General features: G+C 46.3%; 2 long non-coding RNA genes across 11 annotated transcripts in view; one reads left to right on the top strand and one right to left on the bottom strand.

Annotated features, from left to right (window-relative positions):
- Window positions 1-4,191, top strand: part of LOC107320418 — a 26,173-nt gene extending 21,982 nt beyond the window's left edge. For all 9 annotated transcript variants that reach the window (XR_004308869.1, XR_001558246.2, XR_004308872.1 and 6 more), the window contains one exon: window positions 3,271-4,191. This is a non-coding gene — a long non-coding RNA (uncharacterized LOC107320418). The remainder of the gene's footprint in view (window positions 1-3,270) is intronic.
- Window positions 1-6,648, bottom strand: part of LOC107320419 — a 20,761-nt gene extending 14,113 nt beyond the window's left edge. Inside the window, exons 1-2 of one of the 2 annotated variants that reach the window (XR_001558249.2) lie at window positions 6,427-6,648; window positions 127-202 (exon numbers count right to left, since the gene is read on the bottom strand). This is a non-coding gene — a long non-coding RNA (uncharacterized LOC107320419). Of the gene's footprint in view, window positions 1-126; window positions 1,904-6,426 lie in introns of both variants that reach the window. The other variant, XR_001558250.2, reaches the window with a different exon arrangement.
- Between the last annotated feature and the right edge of the window lie 7,957 nt (window positions 6,649-14,605).

The raw sequence follows: 14,605 nt of genomic DNA on the forward strand, positions 1-14,605 counted from the left end.
AAGGGATGGCTGTTATTTTTTCAGAATAGAAGTAAAGGCTGTCCCACAAAATTATTGGGCATCAGGTCTAAAACAAAAAGAAGTCATACATTCTCATATAACGTATTATTAAATTGTAGAACTTACCGCCAGAGGCTGTTGTGTAGGTCAAAAAGTATAAATTAATTAAAAACTTCTGGAAGGCTGATGGGAAGATGGTGTCCTGCCAAACAGAATTATGAAGGCTCATTCAACTGTCAAAAGCAATAGAGGCCCCGACCTTCCTATTGCAGGTAGAGGTAAATGGGATGGACGCTGAGGATGCAGAGTAGGACAACAAGGGCAATTTCCAGGCCAGAACAGAGAGTGAGAAAATGGTCTGCACTCCACCAGCATCAATTCCTGAGGTCACTGAATGCCATGAAGGGGCATCCATGGTTTGGATCTCAGGAACAGAAAGCGTGGTATTCCCCAGCCTAGGCTTGGAGGGAAGGAGGGAAAAAGGGAGGGAAAAAGGAAAGTACTGCTTGAAATCCAGTATAGGAGTTTTAAATATTAAGGTAGAGTAATGATGGACATAGAACTAGCCACTAGTTATGTCCAGAACATGGGAACGAGAGGCAGTGTTCATAGTTCATGGTCTTCAGCACTTTGGAGTTGAATGAATGAAGGGAATGCTGCAAGCCACCAGCAGCTCTGTACTTCCCAGGGCTTCCAGCTAGTTGCTCCTACCTGGGGCTCAAGATTTAAGTACTGGAATTCAGATACTGCTTCTGGTCTTTACTAGAGTAATGCTCCTGTGGTTTTTGAAGACTTGAATTGCTAACAGCCACATTCAGCTGAGCTTATCTTGCTCATTCCAGACTCCTTGGGTTTTCCCGTCGTCACTGAAGTTGCAGATGAGATCCCGAATGCAATCAATAACGAATGAATGTGGTCAGGTTGATTGGATGCCTCAGAGGAGTAGCCAACAAGATATGCAGGACTGCAGAGTAAAGCTGGAGAACATCTCCAGCTTTCTGATACGGGGAAGCAAAACCCTGGTTGTACTAAAATATGAGCATGGCTACTACTGCAGATAAGTTTAGTTTAGAATAAAGCTGTGTGGTGTGCTTCCAAACATCCCTCTTTTAATCCTGCTTTCATTTTCCAGTTTGTTTGGATGTATTTTCATGATTCATTTTGTGCTGCAGGAGAAGAAAACACCTTGTTTCCATTTTGAGTTGCTCGGCTGGCCATCCCGGGGGTATTTCCACCTGGCTCTTAAATGGGTGCAGGTATTTTCTGTTGTGCTTAGGCACATCTGAACTTGGCTCCACGGAGCTCAGAAGGACTTAAAGTCCTCTGGAAAACAGTGTTGCTTGTCTACAGTGTGAGCTTGGAAGATGGTGACTTAATTAGATTGGTAGCACTGCTTAAAAGCAAAAGTGGAATTTAATGCAGCTGTCTTTAAAATACACTTCATAAGAAGTCCATGATAAAATGGGAATTGGAAACTCTTAAAGGGGGCTAAATTTGATGGTGACTTTTGTATCCTTTGGTGTAAAGCACACCAAGCTGCCCCTGGTAAAATCAATTAGTAACGTGGGGATCTTTTTCAAGTCTTTTGCTCAAAGTGACGCTTTCTATAAGAACATGGAAGGTTTGGTGGTGGGAGATGCTGATGGTGATTCAGTGTGAAGCATCCTCTCACAGAAGGGCTGGAGCCTCATGTCCACATGTCTGGTAGAAGAGCACTCAAGTGTCCCACTCCAGCATGGAATTCCTGCTTTATTGCATACCTCTAACAAAGACCGTGATTACAGGAGCAGTGCTTCTATTGCCAATATGTGACGTAAGGAGTTCCTTCCCCCTTCTGTCCCAATACTGATGTACTGTCACAACTGTGGGGCTGTCACGGGAGCTTCTTATGCTGGCACAGCCTCTGAAAGGAAAAGATTTGTAATTACATGCAAAAAAGAGAGCGCTCTGAGTAATCTGTGAGCTTTGGTATGCATATGTATGTTCCGCAGTCTCTGGATGGGGATGATCAGCTTTACATGAGCGCTTGTCACCAGGGCAGGACTTTGAGCTTACTGCCTGATACGCTGTTTGAATGCTGTGACCGCAGGACTCCTCATAACATTTCTTGTTGTTTAGTATTATTTTTTTCTCTTGACCTAGAAAATATTTACTCATTTCTTTTTTAACAAATCAGAACTGCTATCCCTAGAAAAAAAATAAAAATTAATAAGGTATTTCGGTGCCTGTCGGGGTGTTGCCAGTGGAAATCAGGGTCAAAAACAGCATCATGGTTCTGGACTTAATTAGATAGGCTGCTTTTCTGGGGCAAGTTGTTGTAAGGAGTTGGGCACCGGGGAATTTTTTGCATTGAGTTAAGAGGAAAGCAGCTTTAACATTTCTTCCTCCGTTTCCTAGAAAATGAGTTTTCTTCGTGGCTTTGGATTGTTCAGCCCAATGTCTCTGTTTTGTCACGATACGTTTCACAACATATTTGTTACATCCACACACCGAACGCTAGAATTAATCAAAACCGAAATGTTTCTAGAGAAAGCCATTTCACGTCTATCTCTGCCCCGAGACTGGCTGCACTGATAGGGATTAGAGGTTGTTACACTAATGACTTAGATTTTTGTCTCGTTGCCAGAACCGTTTCCCAATTTAGAACCTTTTCTTCTGATTAATATTTGTATTCCTCCCACAATTCCTCTTCTTATAGGAATTCGTACTGGGAATTATTCCAGACCTACATAATGTCTCTGAAATCTTTTTATCCCTCTGTTTGCTGATCAGTGGAAAGGATTTTAATGCCAGGTTAGGTAATCGAGATAAATCCTAACTTCATCTAACTTTATCCCTCGACTATGTCTTGGATATTCTAGAAACATTTTTTGTGATCCATAAATAAATTCACATAGGATTTTGATTAATCTTCCTTTTGCTCTTATTTTTCCAGCGAAGCCTCATTACATTAAACGGGAGATCAAACAGAGTGAATTACAGCTTCCACTGTTCGACTTGCACTAGTTTGTTCAGTGCCACACCTTTCTTCGTGTGCTCTGAAAACATACATAAACTCCAAAGAGAACCATTTGTGCACAGCTGGACACGTGCAATGTATTTTAGTGCTGTCCTGAGGCAGGGATGGTTTCTCCCTAATAATGCCTTCTAGCCCCATTCAGTTATTTGAGTGAGCTTGCATAGCAGTGTGGAGTATATGCTGATATAGTTCACTTCTCAGTGCCCCTCATTATAAAGCAGGTGGAGCTAACCAAGCCTGTTCTCTTGCAGGTGCTTGGAGCCAGCAAAGACACGAGGATGCTGCTGCAGTTTGGGAGAGGTGGGGCTCCTGTCTCTGAGAGCTGCATCACAGCACTGCAGTCCTGTGGGCTGGTTCCCTGTGCTTCTGTGTGCCCTCAAGGAGAAGACTTTGGTTTGTGTGACTGCCAGGTGACAACTCGGTACCTCGGAGCTGTCGGGTTCAATGAGCCCAGCGACCGTGGTGGCTTCAGTTCATTAGGAGAACTGGACTGTGCATTACCCCTGACAGTCCTCGCGATAGATGGAATGGAAAAAAACCCTCCCTTGCTTTGACCCACGGTTGCTCTTTCCTCTGATGGTTCATTGATTCCCTTTGCTTCCCTTCTCATTTAACAGATTTTATAAGTTGGGCATTTACAGATCTGCTGCTATTAACATTCAGTGTTAGTGGACCCGGGAGCTTCTCTGCCAACTATTGCGGAGCTTCTGAGCCTGCTGATTTAAAAACGTTCATTGCTGATAGATTCTAACATCTTTCTCAGTTACTAATAGACTGGAAAGTATTTCATCATCTTCAAGCAATGAAAGCAAATCATCCTTCTTTCCAAATACTGAATAAAAGTCTGTTTGAACACTTCTGCATTTTCTGCATAATCCTTCACAATTCCACTGCCCGCACCGAGCAGTGACCCTGTGCTGTTGCTAGGGTTTCTTTTGCAAACACAACTTTCTTGTACTAAGCTCTGTCAGCCATGGATTTTATTCTGAGGTTTCTTTGTTTCATGCTTCTGTTCATGTAGGTCAGGAGTTTTCCTGGCTATTGATTTACAACAAGTTATCTGCAGTACTGGTGTTTGACATTTCGGTGTTTGTTTGTTTGCTGCTATGACTAACAAACGTTAACCAGGCGAGTCAATTGTTTTAAGATTACATGCTGAGTGTCTGACAGTCTATTAATTTTTGCTTGATTTTTTTTAAAGAGCCAAGTAAAATGCCCAAAGAGCTGGGAATAACACACCATTTCCCCAGTGTTCACATACATACGCTTATCTCTGTCATATATATTTGATACTGTGTGCATATGAATACATGTATATATGACCTCCCCAATAGCGATCCCATATAGAACACTTCTGACAAGCTGGAGTCTTTTAATATTTGAAGCGAGGGCTTGCAATATAGCAAAGGAATGACCCTGGTGAGAGATGTGCATTTCTTTTTTCCCTTTGAAATCTGACATGTCACGAGTCTCATTGTGTTAGTCTATGTGTGTTCTGCTGAGACTTGCCAGTGTTGAGCGATGTATTCCACAGAGACCTTGTCCAACAACAAGCACCATCCTGGCTTCAGGCAGGAGCAGGATTTTACCTGCAATACACAGCAGAGGAGCCAGTGCTGGCTGGCAGAGCTCAGAAGCAGTGCAGATAGGAGCACGTAGAATGTATGGAGAAATAGTTGTTCCTGCAACCACAAGCTATCAAGTGGAAATCCAGCAAATTACCCAGGCTGAGAATACGAATTTATCTCGGTAAGTTTTTTCTACAGCACCCCCAGCAGGTGACAAGGCGGTACCATGAAAGCAGGGTGTGCGGCCATTGGGTTTGTCTGTGTGGGTATTATCTGTGTGTTCTTTGTACCTTAGAGCCCAGTGGCTCTCTTTTCTCATAACAACCATTGCACCACTTTCAGTCTGAGGGGCTTTCCTGTGCTGAACCTTCGTCTTGCACTCTCACCGCTGTATCTCTTCATTTTCATTAGCAGCAGATGGAGCGTGAGTCCCACTCCTTCCTTCCCATCCTTGCTGCCAAGAGATCTGTGGTGCCTGGGCATATTTTGCAGATACTTAATCTTCTGCTAGTTTTCATCCAGTGCTTTTGATTAATTTTATCCATGTACATAAAATTATTCTGTGAGTGACACTTTTCATTTAACAATCCCGTTGAAAGCCAGGTTTACTAACCTGATTCCAGTGAAAACATTTAATGCCTCCTCCTTTCGAATCTGAACCTCATGATTATTTTTGCTGTAATCCACTTTTAATTGTAAGTACCCAGCATTCTGCCAGTTCACGCGGCACCGAATGACACAGGGCTGCTCTGGAGTGCTCCAGTGAGCGTCTTCTGGGGAATATTGAAATTCAATGGAAACAACATGAGAACCATTATCTGAAACAGCCTCTTCAGGCAAACCATATGGGGTGAAATATTCTGCACTGCTTCAATAATCTGAGCACAGATACGTTCGCTGGTAACTCTGCAGTAAGCATCACTCATTTGCTTTGTCTGCGCGGTATTAATGAGCCATTTCAATAGACAGCAGGTTTCAACTATATTTGGTGCATATTCATGTCGCTTCCTTCGAGTTGTTGCAAAACTCCTTCCCCTACATTAACTAGAAAGTCTCAGTTATTCTGTCAAGCAATGGGTACCAAAGACAAGGGTCATCCTGTCCTTCCTAGACTCAGCTGAAGAGTGGGGCTGGTGTTTGGAAGAGAGCTGGTGTGGTGGGCGTGCTGCCTTTCTGAGCCTTCCTTCAGCAGGGAGGCTTGGCTGCTGCTTTCAGCAGTGTTTGCCAGGGCTACTTCTTTCTGCACACAAAAAACCTCCATATTATTTTGCGGTTCGTCTGTCACGCGGGGTTTGTGGTTGCTAGCAAGCAGTGGAGCCTCACAGCTCTTCTTACAGATAGATAGCCTCACATTATTATCATGGAGGAGTGAGAATATGCCAAACTCAGAGAGCACAGAAGGAAAAGCTGTATGTTTTGACTGGGCTGATTCGTGCTGTGTCTCTAAATACCTCCCTGTGCTGCTGTTCTGATGTGGTCAGGGGAGCTGAATTGCCCCACACATTGGTGCAGGTACTTGCAGAGCCTCCCTGTGTATGTTCCATATTCCACTGGGCTGATAGACTCCAAAGAACCAAGATGTACACAGAGACCTGAGAAGGGGTGTCAGAAGCCCAACAGAGCATCTGGTTTAGTACTGAAAACCACGTGGAGGGGTTCAGGGAGTGGAAAAGTTACTTGAAATTTAATACATATTTTGACCAGCACCCTGTTTTCTTTGTCAGCATTCAGCAACCTTCCTTTATTTCAGTGCTTTTTTTAAATGGCAACTATAAGGAGCTTAAAGCAGACAGCAGCTGAAAAGATGTATGAATAGATCAGCGTATGAAGGTTACTCACAGGTCCTCCCAGGGAGAAGTGTTCACACTGCAGTCTTGAACGAACCACTTTCCAAGCAAGGCAGCTCAGATGTTTAAACAGCACCGCAAGGATAACTGAAAGAGGCTGAAGGTTGCCAACACCAAACTAGATTAACTTATAAACTTATAGAACTGGGTTGTTCTGATGGCCTTGTGAGCTCAGAGTTGTCACTGGCAGGGGATGTGCCCATTGCTGAGGCTTCCCAGCTGCCCACTGCTACCAGGGACTGTTTGGCTGGGGGCAGTGATGTGTTTGGTGCCTAGTGACTGTGTTTGCTAACAATCTTGGGTGGTGCTAAATAGATAGAGAGCAGCATTTTGTGCTTTTGCATTCATTCAGCTGCCAGGCAGGGCATTTGGTGAGCTGCTGGAATCCCAGACTCCTCCCAGCAGTAAGCCAGTTCATAGCCAGCATTCGCTGGGTTGGAGTTTGCAGATAGGAACTTGGCCTGGGACTTGGGATGTTGGAGATGCCCATATGGGTCTGATTCTGCCTTCATTTACTGAAGAAGAGCTTTTCTTTCAGTGCAGTTGGTGCTGTTTTTCCTCAATGAAGCAGCAGTAGCCCCTGTGAGGCAAAGAGCACAGTCGTGATGATGTAAGGAGCAATGGAGGATGTGGGCACAGCAGGAGATGTTGGAAAAGTGCCCCAAAGTGATGAGTGAACAATGCTAAACCTCAAGGAGGCTCTATGGGCACGAGCATCCCACTATTGCTGGGTCAGCTGATCCCAGAAGATCCATGAAAAACCTGGAGGGGATTTGTTGCTGCTAGCACAGTTAAATCTGGGATGAAGACTTTTTCTTTCCCGGTGACTGGGAGGAACACTCAGCAGGCCTGGCACCTCTCCTGCAGGGATGTAAGGGCTGCAGGAGGGCTGCCCTCTGCTGGGATTAACTGCTGAGTTGAGGCTGCTTGGACAGGGCATTTGGCTTCTGAACTGTATGCTGGGGTTGCATGTGGGCATGTCTCACTGGGCTGGCTGGGACAAAAAGCAGCAGCTGGCTCAGTCTTCCACTGTCAGATGCTCTTCGCTGTAGATAAAAGCTTTTTCTGGTTATTCTAGTTCCCATGGCTTTCAGGGCTCTATAAATGGCAAAGGCTGCCACTGTGGGTCAGCCCTATGGGAAGCCTCATCTTGTCCATCTGCCCCAGGAGCAGGCTGGCAAACCATCTTCCTTTCCTAAATGCACCACAAAAGCAGGTATATCAATGCTTGAACTGCAGCCTACCTGATAGCAGCTGTGCACCTGTGGATGTGCTGTACTTCTGGGTGAGCTCTGGGAGAGCTTTTGCCTGGTCCATCCGTGCGTGTAGCACCAGCCCCTGCTGGGTGTCTGAGATGTGAAGCCTTGGCTGCTGGAGCAGAGGGTCAGAAACCCACTGAGCACATCTTCATGCCTGCCTGTACTTGGATGAAAGCAGGAGTCTGAGTGCTACTGGTTGTAATGGAAGAGCTGGGAGTGCCTATCCTGCTATTTGGTTTTTTGGTTAAACTCATATTTTCTTTTCCTAGATACTCACTGCTAAGAATAACTGCTTTTTCACCTCTTTTTCTTCTTTCTTCTCTTTTTCTTCTTCTTTCACTCTGCTTTTTCGCCCTTCCACCAGCCGCTTGGGGCCACCATTTTAGACTTCAGCTGGAGCTGCAAGGAGTTAGTGATCTTGTTTTTTAGAGACCCTATTTGAAGTAGGAAGAACTGGATTTTGCCTTCATTTACACCTCGAGGAGGGGCCAGTGTTTGCCGGCTTGTTCTGCTCCCTGCAGCCCTCACTGGGGAGCCGCGCCATAGGAAATGCTGAGCAGGAATGAGAGCATCGTGCTGGGTTGGTTTTGCTCTTGGAACCATTAGGTGGAGCAAACCACGACTGAGACAAGGTGACTTTTGGTTTGGTGCACGTTCTGCTTAATCCTTGCTAACATATCACAGAAGCAGACCTTGCCTTGCTCCTGATCCCCAGCTTTCCCAGCAGCTTCTCCATCAGGAAAAGCTCATGGCTGTGTTTGTGGAGCTAAAAGAGGGCAGCCCAAAGCCGTACTTGTCCTGATGCAACAGCTCCTGATTCTTTGCAGTGCTAGAAGGGGCTGCTTCTCCTTCACCAATGCTCCCTTCAGCCCAGCTGGTGCTGTACTCCATTTTATCAAGACCCCAACAAGCACAGCCCCTGCAGAACTCCAGCCTTTGCTGCAATGTGCTTCATAAACACTGCAGTTAAATAGCTGGTAGATGGCATTTTTTAGGGGGAAGGACAACAGGGCATCTGGAAGGACATAGGCCCTGCCAGCTTAATTGGAAGTTAAGCAGCAGCTACTGCAGGGACTGAGTTGTGTGATAGCAGGAAACCTGTGTGGCTCTTTTTGTGCCCACATTACTCACATAACTGAGCCTCCGGAACAACTCGGACAACCTCATCTGCTCTGGTCGGACCAAGCTCATCTCTGCACTGAAATCTCGTCTCCTTGCTCTTAAAGAGAAGACTTTTCTAAAGAGTTCCTTATTTGGAAGCCTTAATGAGAGGTCTCCAAGAAGATTTTCTTTAATAATGAGATGAGTCTTAAGCACCAAGATGGACAGTGGGGGCCAGACCCCACCAGACAAGCTACCACAACAGAGCAAAACCCCACCAGGGTGGCTGAGGTTGCCAGACCTTGCTCCCCAGCCCCAATGGGTTGTGCAAGGACAGCTGAAGACTTTCTGCTTCCACATAACCCAGTCTCTTTGGAGATCACTGTTCTTAAAGTGGATATTAGTGGATATTAGTGGACTCTGGATATTAGAGTGCATTAACAGGCCAACTCTATTTCCTCAAAGGGAATCCCCCCGTGACAGGGGGCGTTTACAGTTGGTTACAGAAATCAACCAATTGCAGTTTGACTTGTGGGCAGGATACTCAGGGAGCTGGCACTGGTATAGAACTACCAGCAATGTGTTCCTCCGGGATGCTGCTACCAGCTATTGCAGCTGGCATCAACACATGTCTTATCTTCCTCTCCAATCCAGCTGTTTAGGCTGAATCACCGCTTTGCTGTTGGGAAGAGCTGAGATGTAAAACTGCCAGAACTTATTTGTGTCTTCTGCTACCTACATTACCCAAACGTGCACTTACCTCCTCAGGTGCAGGTTGCCAGTGCCTGCTGGGAGCTGCAGCCAAGCAAGGGCAGGAAAGCTTCTTCCCCATGCAAATACAATGGGCAGGGGGCTGCTTCTCCAGTCTCTGGGAAGAAACTGAGGCAGGGTGCACATCTCTTTTGTCTTCCTGAATTTCTGTTATTGCCTGTCCAGTGTAGGACATGCTGGAAAGAAAGGAAGGAAGCTTAATTGCTTCCCATCTCATCCTTCCTCGGGCACCCAACCCTTGCTCCAGACTGCTGTCAGGACTGAAGCAGGGACTGTGTCTCCTCCAGCTCTGCTTGCACTCTGCTGGAAAAATGATATACGAGGGGCACAGCTTCTAGCAGCAACCCTTCCCTGCTGATAACTGCAGGGAAACCCAAACAATACCAGTAATCTGGCTGTAGCTGCTAAGAACCAGGTAAAGCAAAGAGATGAAAAGCTGAAATGGAGATTTTTTCGAGGGGGAGGGGTGTTCCACTCTTCCTGTTGTGCCACACATGGGCAGGGGCTGCCTCAGGCTCCGATTCTGCAAGGAGGGTGTCCTGGCTGGCAGAGGCAGCCCTGGTGAAACTCTGAGGAGAAGCAGTAGAAGAGATCGGTTTGAGGGAGCTGGATTTGTTCTTTCCTTATCTCCTTCTCTGCCCTCCAGTGTCAGGGTCTGCAATGAAAGCAGGATCCATGCCAAGTGGGATGGAGGACTCTAAGGGGTCAAAGCAGAGGGCTGCATCCATGGGAGCATCCTGGAAACTACATGTGGGGATGTGGATGGCACCATAAAAGGACAAAAGACTCTGGGGACACCAAAGTGGGCTCTGGAGGAGCCCCAGAACCAAAGGAGTGACATGCATAAGAGCTGCCCTGTGTCTGTCCTTTCTCCCCCCTGCTCTGGCATCCAGGTTTCAGCTAAATTTCACAGTTTAAGTGTCCCAGGAGAATTCCCCTCTCGTTCGTGCTATGGAAGAGAAACATTCCTGTTTCTACTCTGATCTTACAATGGCTTGTCAGTGACAAAACATTACCAAATCCTCTCATTTATCAAATGGCCAATCCTGTTAACAGCTTAAGAAACATAATTACCTGCAATCTCTTCTGCTATTCATTTTATGCCTACACTTCCCTCTCGCTGGCAGCTTACCAGCAGGCAAGATGAGAGCTGAAGCAGGGCTGCAGCCACCGAGCGCTTCAGCAATGCAATTTCCTCTAATCACCTGCACGGTGATCACGGGAGTTTTGCTTCCCCGTTTGCAGCAGCCAGAAGCAGGTGAGGGAGTAAGGCACCGAGCCAAAAGCATCATCTAACGTGCCACCAGATGTGTGCAGGTTTTCAGTGCTGTTCCACCTGTAAGGTGGGAACTGTGTCACGATATGCTTTTAGGGTAGGTGGTATCGCAGCCAGCTTTATGTGCCTTGGAGATCAGTGTGCACGGGTGGGCTCGGAGAGAAGAAGCAAGAGAGGCCACAGTCAGGAAAGCAGAGCCCCAAACATGAGTGAGCCAGTGAAGCAATGGGGGGAATGGAGGAAGCCATCTTTTGTGCCTTCAAATCTTTCACTGCCCTGACATTATCACTGTGCATTTAACTGGCCAAGACACATCCTTGCCTGCGCTGTCTGTTTAGACCCATTTCAGTTCGGAAGGATTTTTGTTAGCATACTCTGCCTCTCGTTTCGACCATATCAGCTATTTCTGATCCTCGATGCTTTGGATAAGTGATATACATTTCTTCTGACACTTTCGTATGTTATTTTTAAGCAGTGTTTATGCTTCTTGCCAACATTCTATCTCTGTGGTTCTTTGAATTTTGTATTAAAAACCCTATGAACAAACTGTACACAATTCAGAAGGGCTCCTTTAAGTCAGTCACCATCTTAGGGGATTTCAGGCTTTTTCATCCTGCAAAGATAATGAATTCGAGTATACTTTGGTTACCATTATAGAATAACCCTTTCCTAATAACACTTTGAACCTCCGGTGTTGCATCTGAATTGGACATTAAACATTTGAATTCAGCATCTGAATTTATGTTGACTGAATCTGAGTGCAGTCCAAACATGGCCTGGACCCAGGAGCTCAGGAGCTTGGGTAGCTCTGGCTGGAGCTGTGCAGTGCTTGGGAGCAGCCAGGAGATGCATAAGAAAGTAGCTGAGACTTAAAGAGAGCTTCAAACAGGTTGAGTTCCTGTATTTAACAACATCTAATATATAAAAAGGGAAATTAAAAACTGCAAACAAATCGGCTGCACCTAAAGAAAGTGAAAACTGCCCCAATAATAAGAAAAAAGTAGGACATCTGTGTTTTTAGACAAGAACTTGTATTTCTTTTATGACATTTTCTTCAAATCATGTAAGCCCTTCAGAGCAGCTCTAATGCCCACTGGAGCTCTGCAACCTAAATGTCTTGTCGTCAGCCTAAGAAACAAAGATAATATCATTTGAACGCTGGATGCAACAACATAGGCTGCTCTTGAGGCTGATTCTCTCTGCTCCAGCTGGGAATGATGGCTCCAAACAGACTCACCAGAACAGACTGAAAAGCAGACATCTCATCTGTGAGGAAATGGTCAATATTTCAGCTCTTTTCTTCCCATTCCTAGGAAAAAAACCCAAAACAACCCCCTCAAACCCCCCCCCCCCCAGAACCAAACCAACAACAAAACCCCTCATGGCTGCATAAAGATGCTGCTATTTCAAAGCAAACTTTAAAACATTTCTGATTTGCAAGTGGCATTACAGCGTTTTTTTGTGAGAATAAAATACCGCGGTGCTGTGTTTAAATATTTCATTCCAGCTCCTTGAACAAACTTACAATCTTTATAATAAGTTGTGTTTTTCATTCTCCCCTGACATAAAAGCACTCTGTGGTACCGATAGCTTCGGCATCTCCAGCTCCAAGCACAGCCACGGGAGCCCCCCCTGCTCACAGCTGATCAAAGGCAAACCACGCTGCCACCCACCAGCCATCGCTTGTCCTCAGCATCCAGCCCAAGAGAGAACACACATCCCAAATCCCCCTGAGCCCTTCTTCCCCAGAGGCACCACCACCCGTGAGCGATACGTGCTGCTGTTGTAACCCCGCTGAGAAAAGGTGGAGCAAGTTCAGGAAACAAAACTACTTTGCCTTGGTTCAAATTGTGGTGAAACGAAACATCAGCCGGCGCTGGCTGTTCAATTAAACTGTATTTGCAGGCGTTGGAGAGGAAAATGCTGAAAAAAGGATTTGGGGATCACACGTACTGCATGGAGAAAACGTTTAACGAGGAATTTTCCAAACCTCTTTGCAGCTCGCAGGCAGCACCTTCCATATGACACATGCACTGCCCTCAGATTCAGAGGATGGCTCGCAGCTCATAGTTACTGTGGCTGTAACCAGGATGCATGTGGGGCTGAGTGTTGCCCACAGGAGCCAGGGGATGAGTGTCCTTTGGGTTTCCCTGCTGAGGGATGCTCCGTCCACGGCCCCTCTGCAGCCATCCCTGTTTTCTGGGGGCAAATGGGTTAGAGAGAACGTCCCTGTTACACCAAGAGGCCTCTGACATTTCGAGTAGCATTTCTAAATGCTACTTGCGTCAGACATGCGAGCTGTCCAAACACGGTGCCAGATTTGGTGTGTTCCTTCTGCTTTTTACCACTTCTAGCGAAAATTCCCACTGATGCCACTTTGCTGCAGCCTCCATTTCTTGATCCCCCACCTCTGTCTCGGAAAGATGCATGTTAGGATGCATTGTCTTCCCTAAGCTAATTCAAAACTACCTGCTAAGGAAGAATATCCAGGATTCTTTCTGTGTGCTGGATTTGTTCAGCTGCCATTGCTGCTTCTTTCTGAGGCCCCTCCTGGTGTCGGGCTCTGCTCACTGTGTCCCTGCTGGGTCATGTAGCTCAGGTCTAATGCTTTGCAAATACACTTTCCCCACACATCAGTTGTGAATGTTTCCCATCTGAAAGCTATCAGAATATCATGTTTTAGTTAATTCCGTGTGTAATTCTGACGTGAGAACAAGGAGCTGTTGTTGTTATCCTAGAGGACTGAGCACATCTGATTTCAGTGATGCTGAGTCTCCTCTTCCTCAGCATTTGCCCTGAAATACCCATTTTCTCCCTTTTGCTGGAGTGGTGCTGCTCCACCTTTCAGTGCCAGCACTCTGCTATGGGAACCGCTGCACTGCGCCCCAGATTGCAGCTGAAGATGTGATGCCAGCTGAGCCTCAGCACTCCCAGCTCCTCCTGATTCTTCCCTTGCTCTTCATGGTGATACACCACGCTGGCTTCCCTGGGGCTGAGATCTGTGATGCCCCTGTGGCGTGGTGACTCCCCCAGGGTCCTCTATGACCCATTTTGTGGTCTTGGAGCATCCTGACTCCATCAGCTGATCTTAGCTGGGTGTCTGGGAGCACAATGCAGGACACAGACCAGGAGAGGACAGGGAACCTTGCTGGCTCACCCAACCACCAAGCTGCCTTAGGAAGGCTCGTATTAGCACAAGCGTGCTTTGCATCTCCGCTGCTCTGAGCAGCTCTGACGGCTCTCAGTGAGTGCGAATGAGGCCCCAGCCAGCACGCAGGGAGGATGCAAGCAAGCACAAGTTAGTGCTTGTGTTTGCCACTGATAAATGTATTAGTCTTTAAAGCGGTATTTAAACTACAACCCTTTTTCAGGCACCTCAGCACTCCGTTATTTTGCAGGCCTTGTAAAGGAATGTGATTTTGCCTTTTAACTGGAGTGTATCTTATGCTAAGCAGCGAGATTAAGCGTAGGGATCCAAAAGAAGTTGCTGAATGGCAGAATTGCCTTTATAAATAACATTAATAATTTATCCGATCCAGGGGTTTTTGGGTAAATGAAATACCTGCCTCTGTATAAAGCCCACTGAATAGGAACACATCTCCGCTTTTATGAGGCTTGGATTAAAGAAGGGAAATGCTAAGGGGCTTATCTTCGCTTCAATTTGCAGCCCTTCCGGCTAATGGCAAACTCATTTAAGAAGCTCCTGTGTTTGTGCCAACTCTGCCTTTATTCTCAATGCCGGAGCTTGGCTGCATTTCTCGCCG

Source organism: Coturnix japonica, chromosome 13 (assembly GCF_001577835.2).
Source record: "Coturnix japonica isolate 7356 chromosome 13, Coturnix japonica 2.1, whole genome shotgun sequence".
NCBI classification, from domain to species: Eukaryota; Metazoa; Chordata; class Aves; order Galliformes; family Phasianidae; genus Coturnix; species Coturnix japonica.